The following is a 16353-nucleotide window of genomic DNA, read 5'->3' as shown; positions in this document are numbered from 1 at the left end:
TAAGAAACACTTAACCCTGACCGGCAACACAAAGTTCTTTATCCACTTGAGTCAAGAATTACTGGACAGAGATTTTCAGCGATGGGATCACTTTCTATGAGACATATCCAGGGTCACTGGTTTTTAGTGTTGGTCCCATGTGATATCTTAAGTCAAACATCCAGAAAGGAGGAATTCTTTGACACTGTCACTTACTGAACTTAAAATACTGATATTTGTGTAACCCTGAAGATCTTGTATGTGTAACTTTATCAGAAAACATTTTCTTGTTTTCACTGATATGCAGAAAGTGCAGGTCAGTGTGTCATCTAAACAAGCTGCTTCTGATGTTGCAATTTATAAATATAGTGTACACACAGAGCCCTGAGTAGCTGGAACGGCAACCACTATGTTTGTGGATTTGTCTCAGTTTTCCTCACTGCGTAGCAACCATGTTTACTCATGCCTGTCAATACAGACTCCTAAATCCACTCTCTCCACAAAGAAATCTGTATTACCCTTTTTGGCAGCGTGCCTTTAAGGATAACTTGTTGCAGATGTGTGATAAGAAATGTAATTGTGCAGGAAAATAAATCCTCCACACAACCTTCACTAGGATACTAAATAAAACTCGTAATAAACCGATCGCTCCTTTTCGGAATCTACGTCAAGGCTGTTTTTACACTATTTACCATAAAATGACAAATCACAATGTCATTCCAGACATGTCGTTGTCCACTTGGTATGACTCAGGCAGGTGCAATGCACAGATGAGCACCAAAAAAAAAACCCCACTCAATCTGAACTGAGTGTTTTAATTTTTTCCGTTTTCGAAAAACTCTGACTCATGTTGATTTTCCTACAAGCATCAGCAGATAATTAAGATTCAAAGGGGCCTTTTTGACATTTCGTGCACAGTGAAACAGCTTGATTTAACTTATTTCAGGAAGACTCGACTGCGGCTGTTCTTCACTAACGATTATTGGGTACTGCCGCAGTCTAGCATGTTTGGATGTGTTTCTTTTATGGTTTGATTTGGTCACACAGCCTTGATAATACACAGTGAGGATCAACTGTAACAGCTTGTTTGTTCTTTTTGATGTATTAACAAACAGCAGATTGTTCGGGTCTGTATGCGGGTGGCACCACAGGCCATACCAGACATTCCAGCCACCTCCATTGACAAATCCTGCACGGCTCAAGGTTTAAGTCTTTTGCATACATACTCCGCCACCGCCAAGTCGGTTATGTAACCGAGGTCTGCCGTCCCTGATACTTGAACAGTGGTTGTCCTTCTCGGCAGGACACAGCACTTGGACCAACAGCTGCCATATAAGGGCAAGGCTACCGTGTCATTTCCAAAACTTCCAATAGTCTCCCAGTCAGGAATGGTATGTAAAAATAATGACTTCCACTTTTCAGATGTTTTTTATCTGTGTCCGGCTTGTGTGTTTGTACTTTTTGTCCCTTTCACATCGCTTTTTTTCCCATTTTTTTTTCCTGCACTTGTTTGCTGCTGCGTGCGAGTATTCACATTTTTATTTCCGTGAGACGGAGAGCAGTGAGCCCGCAATCTGTTTATCTTGAAAGCTTCTTTCCAGTGCAGTCATAGCTGATGTCATGCGACTTTTTTTTGCTCGTAGTGATGGATTGTTGTTTGAGCAGAGTCATATTCACTGCAAAGTCGCTGAAAATGTGCTTACTGAACCGCAGAGACATTTGATTGGATTATCTAATGATGATTAAGACAATGTTTCCGAATGACAGCCACCTTGTAGTCTGAAGAGTTTAATCAAACGCGGCATGTGTGAAAACACAGCCTTACTTTATTTATTGTGGGCAAACAGTGGAAGGCCCATAAAGTCAAGCTTCTTCATCGTTCTGATTCATCTTCAAAGGCACTGATACTCACACGCATCCCGGATTCTCGGTAGGGAAGATTTGCCACTTAAAAACTCAGAAATAAAACATCTGGGACAAAAGCCATCAGAGAGGAACACATGATCAGTTCTTAACGCGGCTTGATGCTTAAATAGTATCAACACTTACAGGAGAAGAAGCTCTTTTTCCGGGAATTAAAAGTGGGAGAAATCTGTATCAGATTTGTGGTGTGCCAGTGAGGTGTGCCAGAGTTCATGCATTTGATTTGGTTCAGCTGCTGTCAACAGTGGTTTCATTCAAACTATCCAACCACACACAGAGTTAAGCCAGAGGTACCTCATACTGCTACATTTGCTTTATCATTATTATTAAGTGTTGTACTCAACTACTGTTACGTTTGAAGGACTGTATAGTAACTGTGGGTTAGTATGGTTTGGATTAATATGAAATTCTTCCTCTATGACACAGAAGCCTAGTGTGGCAGCTCTAAGGTTACCTTTGACATGTCACAGCAGGAAAAGCAGAAGGTATCATTAATAACGCTGATGGCTGAATTCCATTAAAGTGAGACATTTCTAGGTTACGGTATTGTCCATGGTGTATTACAGGGGCGACCTGACTGGGCTTTACACAATTACACAATTTTTGTTTTTTTTTTCACTCTGACAAATGCTGTCTGAAAGTAAAAAGCAAACGGTTTCTTCATGTTGGCCTATCAATTTTCTCTCAGGGGGGACTGTGCGAGTACCGAAAAGCTACCATTCCAATTCACATTTGAATTGAGAAATGGTTTTCTTAAACCTGGAACACTTGAATACTTTTTGGCCAATTGAGAATGTAAGTAGAAAACAGATGCAGGCCATGGTTTACCAAAAGAAAAAAATATGAGGTGAAAAACAAAGGCAGCTGCACTTGCAGAATTTCTTGAAGATGTTTCGCCATTCCTCCGAGTAGCTCTTTCGGTTCTGAAGGACTGACAGGGATTTTGGGGTTTAAAAAGAAACATCTGTGAGTGTCGCCCATCGGAAAGATGATTCACTGATTGGTAGTATCTTAGCAGACAGCAGATTTACACACTTCCAGCCTACATGGGACATGTAATGTAGAGTAAAATTAGCAGAGCTTTTCTTTGGGGATGTCCATTCTTGGATTTATTTCTACCAGAGGCTACAGCTTTCATGTGACGCATACTGCAGTCATAAAGTTACTTCACTGATATACACAATTTGACCTGAGCGTCTGGAACGGCTAACTTTGTTTAAAATTGCATGAAGCAACATTGGAGAATTTTTTCACACAGTTATGATTCAAGACGCTATTAAAAACATGTGTTTATAAGGCTCAACGTTATAAAATGTAATCAAATATTTTCTCCAACTTCTTAAAATAGAATTACTTCCAGCTTCAACCTTCAGTAGCGTGTGCTTTCCCTGGGACTGCCAGGACTGTGGACCTTTAATCCATTTTCATCCATCAGAAAATAACATTTTTGCTAATGCCAACAGCAAGATATAACACAGGCCTGCACACATCATTTGTAGAGCGGAACTGGGGCCAGAGAGCGGAAAGTCATTTGGGTCGATATCGTTATAGCCACAAAGATAAAAGCCACATGCAAAAATGCTTTATCCAAAAAATGTCAGCTTCCACTTATGCCACACTAATTGTCAAAATTACCAGAAGACGAATACTTTCACGATGACTTTTTCGTTGTTTTGGTTTTTTTTTTGTTGTTGTTTTTTTTGTTTAGAAACCAAATCATTACATTGCAACACGGCCCATGTTCGGCGCCAAAGGAAAGGGACGGTGCAAGCCGATGCGGCGGACTTTAAAATGTTTACAGAAGTGTTACGTTGGCCGCTGTACCCCGCCGGCGCTGCTTGTGTCTGCTCTTCGTCTGGGAGGGAGCTGCTACTCTCCCATTTCCCTTCTCTCCTCCTCTCCTTCTCCCTGCTGAGGTAAAAATGAGTCACTGAGTCAGCAGCTGGTCTCCGTCATCCCCAGTATCGCCCAGGATTCCACAGGAGACCAGCTGCCGGATCGTTGCTCTCTGACGACACCACTTCCCCTTTGCCCTTTTATGGATATACTAACTGTTGGCAAAAAGGCTGACAATAAAAAGATCTAAGATGGTTAGATAGGAATGATGGAACACGGTTTGTAATTTACATGCGTAACGGCTTTTTGTTTAAACGAATCATATGTGTTTGAGCTTGTTTTTGCTTAAATTAGTTTTAGTGACCCCTGTAGAAGCTACTGAAGATGTATATCATGGAGATCAGGGCTATGTTTCTCTGTTGACGGGGGCCACCCATACTAGTAGTATGGGTGGAGTAGAACTAATAGAATAGTTAAGGAGTAGAAGTGTGAGCGTGAGCCTCATATCTTATATGTTACGCAAAAGTTACGCAAAAGATAAACATGTCAGGAAATCACATGAATCTATTATATAAAAACCTGGCCACAATGTCATAGCAAGTACACTGTTTACTATAATCTCAATTTACCATGTTGGATATTAACATTTGCTAATAAGGTTTGAGCACAAAGTCAAAATGTTAGTTTTCAGCTATTTATTTTATGAATACATAAATTCGTAAAATGCCCAAGCAATACTTGGCCCTCCATTATGGATTAATGTAACTGACTAACCGATTTGCTGTAAGCGTCGCTAAAATAACAGCAGCTGTACTTTGTCTCGCAATGGAGTACGTGGACCACATGCAATTGGTCAACACCGTTTTTGGCGTATCATCCCTTCAGTTGGACCTCAGGGCAAAAATACTTTTATTGCATTGTATAAAACTGAATCACCAAAACAAAAGGGAGGTCTTCGTTTTCGACTGGGTTGTTGATCGCGGATGAGTGGATTCTGTTATTGAATGTTTAAACCAAGGTGTTTAGTTTTCCCATTCCACTGGCTTCGAGGACAGGCAGGTCTGTGTCTCGCTCTATCTCATCTTCCTTCCCGTGTTCCTGTGAAGGGAGGTGCAGCGCCGGGCGCTGCTTATTTGAGGAATCACTATGGAATCTCCTGTCCCTTCTATTATGACCGAGCAGGCATGGTGGTGGAGATGTGAGCTGGAGCTGTCACTGCCCACTGACAGTTCACTTTCAAACAGCCCGTTTTTCTTGATGTTTATCCACAAGGTTTTGTGGAAAATATGGCCTGAATTCCACCTGTTTTGGTTTCCAGGTGGAGGCCTACCTAAGGCCTTTCTGTAGAATCAGAGATTAAAATGTCTGCATTGCTATAACTTGTTGCTTAGAACGTCATAGATTTAAAGATTGTAGCTCTATTGATTTTGGCAGGGTGTTTCAGCGTCAGAACACAGGGCACCATTGTTTTTCGGAAATACCAGGTCATGGTGCCTGAAGCAAAGAAAAATTGACGCCAAACATTAACTTTGAGGATGACTGGGCTCAGATTAGATCAACAAATCTGTCTCTAATGATCTGGAAGCTTTGTGAGATTAGCCTGCAAAGAATTTATGTTATCATTAGTTCAGGTAAACTGTTCTCTTCCAGTGGTAGCCAAATGATTTATAATGAAGACAAACATGCAGATATTTACTGTATCGTTGCCAGTGTCAGAGTCTGCATGTCCTGCCCTGAGTTCAACAAGACATCCAATTGTCTCTGATTCCATGTCACACTATGGCTAATGCCACTTCACCATTTGTCTGAGAAATATGAAGCCACACCTAACAGCTGGTTAGCTTAGCTTAGTTTATCTTAGATTATCTTAGGGCAGAGACTGGAAACAGGGGGAAGTAGCTAGCCCAGCTTTGCCCAAAGGTAACAAAATTACTAATTAACATGTTATCTCTCGCCATTGTCTAAGCCACACAAAACTACAGAGTGGATAGTTTGGCCAGGAGCAGCCGCCGGTCACTGAGCAGAGACTTCTTCCATTAATTAAATGTGCAAGGACATAATGACTAGTTTTTGTTTTTTTTTTGTAAGAGGAAGAATTGCTCAAATAATAGCAACAGAACACACAGTTTCTTGATAACAACATTCACGGGACAATACCAGGTCACTGCTGTAATCAGCGCACTCATTTGATTTCAACCCAGCCCCAGGACCCTGTGTCGAGAGCAGCTTAATACCATTACCATTTACCTCAGCGTGGATTTAATGGTTCCTGGGTTGATTTCAAATGAAACTCGCATGTTTGGCAGCACTCTGAATGAATGCTGATTGTTGTCGGAGGCCATTTCTCATGCATTAATGCAAAACGATGCCTTAAATGTGATCCTTTGACTCCGGATGGTTGATTGTGTTGAGATCCCCATTAAGAACAGTTACTGAAAATCAACATATTGTTGTTGGATGTTGACTAGCATTACACAGCATAGCCTGATGTGGGCTATTACAACTTTTAAGGGGACTTTTCTAGTTCATGAGGGACGTACAGAGACTGGACGCCCTTCCTTGTGTGTGAGTTGCTCTGTGGTGTTTGGCTCTCAGGCCTTAATGACACCATGCCTCTGTACACCAGCCAGGCAAAATTTCCCTCTCATTTGACCGCTTTTATTACAGTGTTACTTTATATTTTGCAAAGAAAGAAGCGAGAAAGTGGAGAAATGAGTTCAAAGCTCTCAGGAAAGCTTTTTGCTTTTGTTTTTTTACACACTCATTGGAAACTCTCAAAGCAAAGTCCTCTGAGGTCATTTGGTTTTAACCTCATTTCACCCTACTCTGTCTGGGGATCCATCCACACCCCATTAAAAATATAGGGCAGTGGCGAATTCAGTGAGACCTGCAAATAAAGGACCCGACAAGGGCCGGAGCTGCCGAGTCGATCTTGCATAATCACTATCAGTGAGCGCTCCAAATTGAGACAAACACATACGACCTCAGGGAAGCAGAGGAAGTCTCAACATCTGCAGCTCTGCACCTCTCTTCCAAAAGTAGAGGCTATCGGAAGCCCCATTGCTTGAAACACCTTTGTCCCATCATCTGGTCCTCTTTAGCACCCGACCGAAGACCCCACCCACTTGGGCTAAGTTGTTCTGTGATACTTCAGCTGGACCTGGCAACCACTGGCTTTTTTTTCCATTGTTGGACCAATATGAAGGAATTTCACAGTCTTTTTTTTTTTTTTTTTGTCTGCCTTTTTATGAAAGAGTCAATTCTTTACTTTCCAAAGGCAACAAACTGCAAATGTTGATTCTCACAAGGACTCAGCGGCGTTATGCTTGTATCAGAGTGATTTAAAGCCTTTCTCCTTTCACTGTTCATTAAGAGTGTGTTTAATCTGCATCTAGAAAAGGACGACTGATCACAACTTCTTCTTCTAAAGCCGCTTGCTTGCGTTTTATCAAAATCTCAGAGGTATGTCTACGAACTGTTGCTATGTAGCAATGCTGTATTCGATCCCACGGCTTTGGAAGAGCTCGTCCAAGTTGGCGGAAGGTCAAATGGCAAGCTTAAGTCTGCAGAGGACAGTGGGAATGAGAGGAGGTCATGAGGGGGCAGGGAAGAGGGCCTTGAGTCACGCAGCACAACAGAGTGAATCACGCCTCTCGGCAGTGCCGGTGACAGACTGACTAGTGTTTGGATCCGTCACAGCCGTGGAAATGGCTGGAATCTAAGCCACGGTTGGAAAGCCGCTGCACATGTGTATAACTGACAGGAGTGTGTGCTGATGGGCCCACACACTTGTTCCCGTAAGTCAAAAGGCACTTGTGGACACAGACGTGCAAATGGTTGCTGTTCTCCTTGGAATGCAAAACTTGTACAAGATGTGCAGCTTTATGCAAATGAAGTCTTTCCTGTGTCATTTGTTTTTCAGAGTCAAATTAATTGACAGGTATGAGGTTTTTTTTTGTTATGTAAGGGCTACTTGTATTTAAAAAAAGAACTCGCATTCCTATTTGAGAAAAAGTGCAAAAACAAGCCTGTGATGGTTTACATACCACAGAGGAGACACATTATGAGGACACGGAGAGCAAAGGCAGGAAGCACTAAACCAAACACAAGAGGAATATCTCACCTTAATGCTAAACCCATACTTCATGCCAAATTCAGACTAGGACACACAAAGCTAAAATTAGACCCTAAAGGGGACATGAGAGGAGTGTGTTAGATGAAAAAAGATGAGCTGCCGTCGCTGTTTATTTCTCCCATCGCTTCCTGTAGGCGGGGAAAAGTCCACTCTTTCAGACATACTGTGTGCTTCAGTTTAACCTCGTAATGCTGTCTGATGTTGTTGCTTTTAGCTTACTGCTCATCTTCATGTCTGATCCATCATGTGCATCCCATATGACATATCTTTGTGGTTTTAAGGCGGCCGAAGTATCAACCTGTTCCCCTCTCCACAACAACCAGATGCGCACAAGTGAAGGCAGGAATCATATTATTAAAAGTCTCATAAAGCTGCATTCTTACTGAAGTAAGGGTTGCAGACTGCTGAGTCTGGAACAATTGCTGTTTGACCTTTGAGATAAAACGAAACAGATTTCCACGAGCACAGAAAAGCTGTCTCATCACAATTACCTTTGTGACTTTCTTCTAAAGGCCATTGTTGTAACTGGAGCAGGAAGGACAGCCAGTGCTCTCCTCCAAGGATATTTAATCTTGTTCTCTTATGAGCTGGAATGTCGTGGGTATGCAGACCGGGAAGTCCTAAATCATGGCAGGAGCTAGCGTCTTTTCTTGCAGACTCACGCTTTCTCATTTTTCTCATATTTGTTCTTGTTCTAGTGCGTTTTTCATGCCTTGACTATAGACATGAGCAGGCAGCAGCCACGTTGTCACTTGGCTTGAAGCTGCTCCTATTAACACATTTAACAATGGATCAACTGGTCATTTCTGATTTTGTATGTAGTAGTGAGGAACCAACGGAGATTTATTACCTAACTCTGCAGTCCTATGCATCTCTATGGAACTTTTTACACCCCTTTCACAAATAAAAATACTGGGTTGACACGGGATTTTCAGACCAGGGTCGACTCACCTTTGGTGGGCTTTCACATCGCCAGAAGTCCCGGGTCGGACCTCCCACTGTGAGAGATGCGTGCCTGTTTTTTTCCTCCCTCTCATACGTCATTGTGTCGGCAACGTCATCATTACACATTTAAGTACATTACACTGCAAAGTAAACAATGGATGGCATGGTGTATTTTTTTTTTTAACGCTTGCAGTTTGTTGATGACCTGAAGAATGGACAGGTCAAACCCCCACTCTTTCAAAAGGCTGCTGCTATTCAAATAAATCATACAGTATCTGCACAGTACCCGATATCTGCAACTGAAATTCCTCTTCTACTTGGACACAGAGCAGCTCGCGGATCTCACGGTCTTGCCGGTGCACTGCCACGATCGTTAAAAAAAGTGCGCCACCTTGCTATACAAGCTGTATGGAAACACAGTTGCACATGCATTCCTTAATTGGTGCGATTTCCTGAACATGACGTTGGGCTAATTATGCGCTTCCATTAACAATCGCATGACAACACATTTGATTTGTTTGGCTGAAGAAATGGACAAAAATCTCTGCCCTTTAGAGATCGGTCTCTCATGGGAGTAGCCCAAAACTTTGCTCTGTTTTTGAGCTGCTCACAACCCTGGAGCTACAATGACACAGTCTGACAGGCCATCAAAAAACTCAGAACGTTACAGGCAGGTTTTCTTTAGCGTCTCTTGGGGCATTTATTTTATTTTAAGGTCTTAATTTTTTTATTTGTTTTTCTTCTTCTGGCACCTTTCAGCAACATAGTCTGAGATTTTACCAGCAAAATCCCCTGAATGTTACCTGCGCCAAATAGATGTGTTTAGTTAATGAATAGCTGGTGATTATTAGAGCTTATCAGCTTGGTGGAGTCCGAAACAAAGCTTAAAATTATAGTCACTCCATTGTCCAAAATTCAAACCTCACAGGTTCTGAAACAAGAACCAATTGCAGCTTGAGGCTTTCTTGACAACCACTAGTCCAAACTTCACATTTAACAATTTGCATTTTAGGTTGACATAGTTGATGTAATTAAATAAAAACAGGATTCCTCCTTTGTCATTGCAAATCGTTCATAGGTTGAGTTATGGTCACTCCAGTTTGCACATTTTAAGACATTCCTAACTAATATTAACTTAAAACAGCTTTCAGGCCAAATAAACACATCCAAGCAACTTCAAAGCTGATACTTTTGCACTTTTAGTAGAAAAAGCAACGTAAATATTTCTACGTGCCTGACTAGATAGAAGAAAAAACCTTCAGTGATTAAAGTGCTTGGTTTCATAACCAACCCTAGCAAGCCTTTCCATAGAACACACAGTACAGACGAGATGATGAGACTCTACAGGGCTTTTGATTTCTGGATCCCCTTCTTTACTTTGGCCTGGTCTAAGTTAGAGGGATGAAAACGTAGCAGCAGACCAAGTCTCCATCAGATAAAGAGGCCCAAAAGCCTGAGGACATTTCACACACATATGGTGTCCTCTGCAGGGCTTAAACCTGGAGATTGCTGCTGAAGATAAGAATAACAGAGAGGATGAGTAAACACCTATGAAGTGAAGTAAGATTATTGAGCATTTCATGCATCACATTGTGAATTATAGTCACAGCATAAACCTAAAACCTGACGGCAAAATATGAGTTCAACTGGAAAACTGTCTGTTCTTTTTGTACAATGACTTTCTGTTCTTCTTCAGAGGAGCAAAAACATTCACAGGTTACTTCTTTGGAGCTGCCTTTCCTCCTACTGTTTTCTCAATATGCATACCGAGTGCTAGTAAGCATGTGCTAAGCACGTGTAGTAAGCACATGGGTTTTGGGGAAATCAATCAAATCAACATATTTTCCTTCAAAATGTATGTGATTATATTTAGAATGCAATCCAAACTCACCACTACCTTGCAAAAAGACAAACCTCCGTTTGGTTTTAGGCTGTTCTCTGTCCACATGCCGAGGTTTAATTGAGATGACATTGGAGCAAATGGCAGAACACGTTTGAGGTGGCAGGAAAAACACAGCAGGCCGCCACGGGACTGCAGATCCCCTGTTCGGTTGGTTTAGGTTTGGTGGGAGAACAAATATTACAGTCAAATTTAAAAATGAACCTCGTCCGCCTCTTTTCTCTGGAGCTCGCACAAAGAGATGCCGACCACAACATCCCTCCCTCTTTCTGTGCAGCTGCAGGGCTCTCAGCCGCAGCACACCAGCCTTGCTAGACATCTCAAATGACTGCTGTCAGCATGGTCATTAAGCCTTTCAGCCTGGGTCTGTTTAAACAAGCTCCTCTGGTGGCCAGTGGCCACTCTAAAGCAGCTCCTAGCCACGGGATGATTTGCTTCTCGCTGCCCAAATTCATGCCGCGGTCCATTTAATGGGTGGTCAAACATACTTACTGTAAGGTAGAATAAACACTCCCAGTCATGTTTTTGTTAGCTTCCTTGGCTGCAAGCAGTGAAAGGGTGTCCACCTGTTTCTGTTATCACCTAGGAAGTGTTGTCAGCTAACAGTCATGCTAGGTGTTTTGCAAGGCTGAAGCTGCATAGAAGCGCTTCGAACATTGCATCAGCATGGAAACATACAGCAACAAACCAAATGGTTCAGGAATACACAAAGCAAGGCTGGAATTAAAGTGACATACAGCCATAGACCAGAGCATTTAAGATAGTAACGGGTGAAAATTATGGTGCAAAAACGTTGAATGGTCACCAGATTTATAGCAACTTGACCTCATCAGGACATATTGGAGTCAGTCTTTCTAAAAGTTGCAATGACGTTTCAATCAAGTCCACAAATAGGGCTTCAACTTTAGAGAACCATCTTTCAATATGTGCTAATCTGGAAATAACTTCAAAGACTAACTGTTTGTGACCTACTAAGTTAGACAAAAGTGAGCAAAGGCAAATATCTGGCCATGTCAGTCCATTTAAAACTGAACCACAGTGTCATATCAGTCAGCCAACATTGATATCCATCAAGTCATTCACAACTAAAACCTTTTCAGAATCAAAAGAATTTTCTTTGACTATAAATAATAAAATGTTCCTTTCTTACATTATAACTCATCCATGGCAAACATTGCCAAGTTTGCTCCCTTAATCTAAGCAAGATTGATCCAGATGGTTTACTAGACGGACGGTATCTTCACAGGTCTAGACAGGGGACATATCCTTCTGTCTGAATCCAATTGTAGCATGGGGCTAAGGACATGAATGTGCTCTCATCTCAAAACCACCTGCTACTGCTGGACAGATTCTCTAAATACTTTGCCTTCTGCAGTTTGAGACATCTGTGTTTTAGTAGTGAGCCAGTCTCTCTGATGATCCAATGGGCTGGTGAGCAGGAAAAGAGAGGTCTTTTTTCAAGGTACACTGGAGATCTTCATTGCTCATTCAGTTGGCTATCTGAGCTCTCCATAAACAGTCAAAACCACCTTACCATCAGTAGGACGGTCTAGTATGATTAAACTCTTTCAAAAACAACATCGGATACCGTCTCCTTAAGATGATTACCTTTACAGCCTAAGATGAGGTTTTGAGGACAGAGAGAGCAGCCCCATCCATTTAAATTTTATTTCTTGCTCAGTTGTACAAACCACTCACACCAAACACACACACACACACATTTGAACACGTTTTTGGTCAATGTGTTATTCAAAAGCAGAGACCATACAGGTAACTCCTACATGTAGTGAAAGTCTGAGTCCATCCGCATGTTAAATTGTTGCTCTTCAAACCAGAAGAGCTTTAACCTTTTGACCAAGCATCAAGCTACAGGACCAAAAGATGAGGCCAAAACCTGCAGTTTCCCAAAAACTGCCATCACCTCACCATATTAAAATGCCCAACTTCATGGCAGATATAAACAACACAATAGAAAAACAAGATAAGATAATACTTTATTGATCCAATAATTTGGGAAATTTTTGGGCTGGGCTGACCTGGGCCAGAAACTGCTCTTCAAGAATCCTATGTATGGTATTCGTCCGTTTTTATATGCGGTCAGTGCTTTTGACACATGAATGTGAAGTGAGAAAATAGTCCTGCAATCCAGACCACTGGTTGCTCCTAAACCACTTAAAGCTGTTGTTCCTAAAACAATAAGTTGCAGAAAATCACCACGGGGGGGGGGGGGGACAAAAAAGCTGAAATATTGTCTTAAGTTGAGTCAGGTTATGCCCTTGTCATAACACTTTGAGGAGGTAAATGATTACTTTGGGCCCTGCTGGGATTGCTTACTACTGGGTGATTGTCATGTCCAATAATAGCAGCAGCAGGCATACGTTTAAAATGTCCAAAAGGGCTCAGGGTTTCCAACCCTCTATTTGTTTCCTAATGTTACGAGTGTGAAGTACAACCAAGCCCACGTGCCCAGAAAGTTGCGAACACCCAAAGAGAACTCAGCCTCTGTTTTGTGAGATTATTAAGAGGGTAAGAGTTTACAGTTTTGAGTGCTATATCCATTACACCCACAATCACCTCATTCCTATCTTAATGGCTTTAAGACCAGTGATCTGAGGGGGATCTTGAGTTACTGTTCTAGGACATGTAAGCCACCCAGTGACCTTTTATTCTGCTGGAGCTCAGAAGCAATAGCTTCGTACACGAGAATGCACGAAGCGCTGTTCACCTCAACACAAGCTGCACTCTGTAATAAGTGGAGATTTGATGGTGAAGAGAGACCAACTAGCACATCAGATTGTTACCAAATGTTTCAACAATGAAAGCGTTCCCTGACATTTGGAGCCAAGTGTGAGGACGTAATAGTAACAGAAGGAGAAAGAGAAAGACTGCCTGTCATGCGCAACATTTAGGACACAGGATAGGCATAATGAGCCTGGCATTGTTCTCAACAGCAAACTGGATTCTGAAATAGCATTTGGTCAGCAGTGCCAACCCGTGAGAGACAAGAGAGATGTAGATAGAGTAGGTAAATGAGTTCTACTTTGGAATCAGTCACTGGCAAATTCCTAGTCATTTTGATCAGGTTTAGCAAACGTTGCTACTGTAAACTATGCAGGCTGCTGAATGAACTTTTCGGGGAGCCGGCTTAATAGACCATAACACAGACATCTTGAACCGAGTGACATACCCCAGTGCTGCATGCCAACAGCAGCCAATTTGGTAGCATGTCCCTGTTGTCGCTCAACTCTCAAGGCCCCTGAAGTGTTTAGACTCAGAGTTAATGAGTTGACTCCCTGCCCCCTGGCACAGAGCTAGCGCTTCCTGCAGACTGAGAGGGGTCGCGGGTTGGCCTGCTGTAGCAAACCCGACTGTATGCGGAACAACATGACCTGTGTATCTTTTTTTTCTGCCCGGTGGGAAAGACTCTTCCAGTCTTCTCATTTTCAAGTCATCGGACAAAAAATTTGGGGGTACACTGCTTTCCCTGGTAAATTGGAGGATGTTGACAATGCGCCCTATACTAACTAGTGTTCTCTCTGCTTGGCTAAACACATGAAGTACACCTAATGGCTTCCTGATAAATTGCTGCATTACTAATCAGGACGGATGGCTGCAGAAGGATGACTGTGCCACTGGTGATTGCAAGTTCTCGTTTTGAGTGGCCTAATTGTGTGCTTGAGAAGTGCATGGAAATATTTCCATCTGCAAATAATCATAAACAGCAAATTGGTTTAGCATGTGAGAGCTGAGTAATACTTGTATGTGTCTGACAGTCTTGTCAAACCTGTCAGTTTAGTACCTCTTATTTACCAATAAAATCAATTATAGTATAGTGGGTATTGATAATAGTTTTACCTGTTAACATTCTGAAAAGTCAGTTTTGGATTTCCTTATGTTGTCATGGATTTAAAAATGTACACCTGGTAATCCCACAATAGCTGCTAGCCTCTCCCAACCTTTATTGTATTTGTTAATGTTGCATTGAGAAAAGGTAGCATTACAAAAGCAATAGGAAACTGCTAATGGCAATAATATGTTTTTCCTCCGTTTTCCTCAATGGAACCATTGAGTAGGTAGGAACGCAACATTGTTGTGGAGGAGAGAAAGAGAGAAAGGTACTGGAAAAATCACACCGGTTATGCAGCAGCCAGGGCGTCAGTTTGTAGGTTTATATCACCAGTTTAGAGCATATTTAAGGTTTTTCATGGGATTATTGTATCCAGACGATAAATTAGCACTGGATTTGTTGAATTCCTAGGCTGAGATGAACCAGAGACAGTAGTCACATCACAGCCTTTTGAACTGTGCCAAAAATGAAATGTCAGCTGTGAAATCCTGTGCATGTAGAGTTTAAGTATAAAGTAGCATAAACTATGCTTCTTTTTCTAAAAAGTTCTGAAGCCTCTTTGAATGAAAATCAGACTTTGCTTGTGATCGTACATGTGCATTTTTATTATTATTATCGTTTTTACTTTTGTGAATTCCCACTGTGGTTCTGTACGTGTGTACCAATTCATTTTTTTTTCAAACTCCTATGTGTTTCAATTATGTACTCATCTTTTTCAGCCGTCATGCAAACTGACTTGTACAGGTAGATAAACCTTCGCTTCAGCTGTGCGTGTGTTTAGGTTCATGAAAAGCTGCACTTTTCAACATGTTTACACTGACGCAAATATGTATCAGAGACGGAGTGGAGATGACACGTGATGTTTTGCCCCCAAATGTGGTTAAGTAACGAGGATCTTTAGACTTCATATTCAATGTTATTCCAGCCCAGACAGCCTGCCTCCCATATAACCAGAAAGATGACTTTAATCGAATGCCCAGTCTGATCTGTTTTGATGTTTTTCTTTTTGGGAGAATGTGTTTTAAATTTACTGTCACTCACATGCAAGTGAGCAAAAGGAAAAACAAAACCGTTTCAGCGAGGGTGCTACTGTAGCTGCTGCAGATTCACTGTGGCGATATGCACTTGCTGTGTTTTTGTTGATGCTGATGTGGTGTTGATGTTGATGCTGAGAGGAATTATGCGGAATCGTGTGCAGCGATGCGCCTCTGCGGACTATACTTGGCTGTTCGTCTTGGTGGTGGTTTGAGGTTTGCTTAATAGCGGTGCTTTGGTTCTGGGGGAGCACTGAGCTTCTGGATTGATGAAATATCCCCAAGATCCAGCATCTGAGGGCCTTGAATTCATTACACATGTCCCCAACCTCCTGGGCTTAACCCTGCAATAAAGAGGCCGCCCCTTGATCACCCGTTGAGAGAAATACCACACAGAAGTCCTCTTCTGACTCCTGAGGAAGTTTGTTGTTGAGTGTGAGAGCTACAAGAGACTATTAGAAATAGATAAATAACGTCGGTAAGCCGCAGAGTCAAGAAAAGTGGCTCGTTGCTGTTCGGTGTAGAGAAAGAGAAATGTGCTTCCCAACCTCGCATGTGGTCCAAGGGGAATTCATTACTTAGAGATTACTCAGCGATAAGCTTGGGAAAGGATGAATAGATGCTGATGTGTCATCACAAACTGGCCTGCTGTGATGAAGTTAAGTGGGAAAACAAAGGCTCGGGACCAGACGGCATGTCCACTTTTCCTAGGTGATCAACTTGCAATGAACTCTGATGTTACAGAGCAAATTCC

At 42.0% G+C, this 16353-nt stretch overlaps 1 protein-coding gene across 1 annotated transcript in view; it reads left to right on the top strand.

The window, feature by feature from the left end:
• The first annotated feature begins 1263 nt into the window (after positions 1–1263).
• Positions 1264–16353, top strand: part of LOC125023938 (KATNB1-like protein 1) — a 32521-nt gene continuing 17431 nt past the window's right edge. Inside the window, exon 1 of the mRNA XM_047611526.1 lies at positions 1264–1370. The gene's annotated coding sequence lies outside the window, so the exon portion shown is untranslated. The remainder of the gene's footprint in view (positions 1371–16353) is intronic.

Source organism: Mugil cephalus, chromosome 17 (assembly GCF_022458985.1).
Source record: "Mugil cephalus isolate CIBA_MC_2020 chromosome 17, CIBA_Mcephalus_1.1, whole genome shotgun sequence".
Lineage (NCBI taxonomy): Eukaryota > Metazoa > Chordata > Actinopteri > Mugiliformes > Mugilidae > Mugil > Mugil cephalus.
This window is presented reverse-complemented; position numbering and strand designations above follow the sequence as displayed.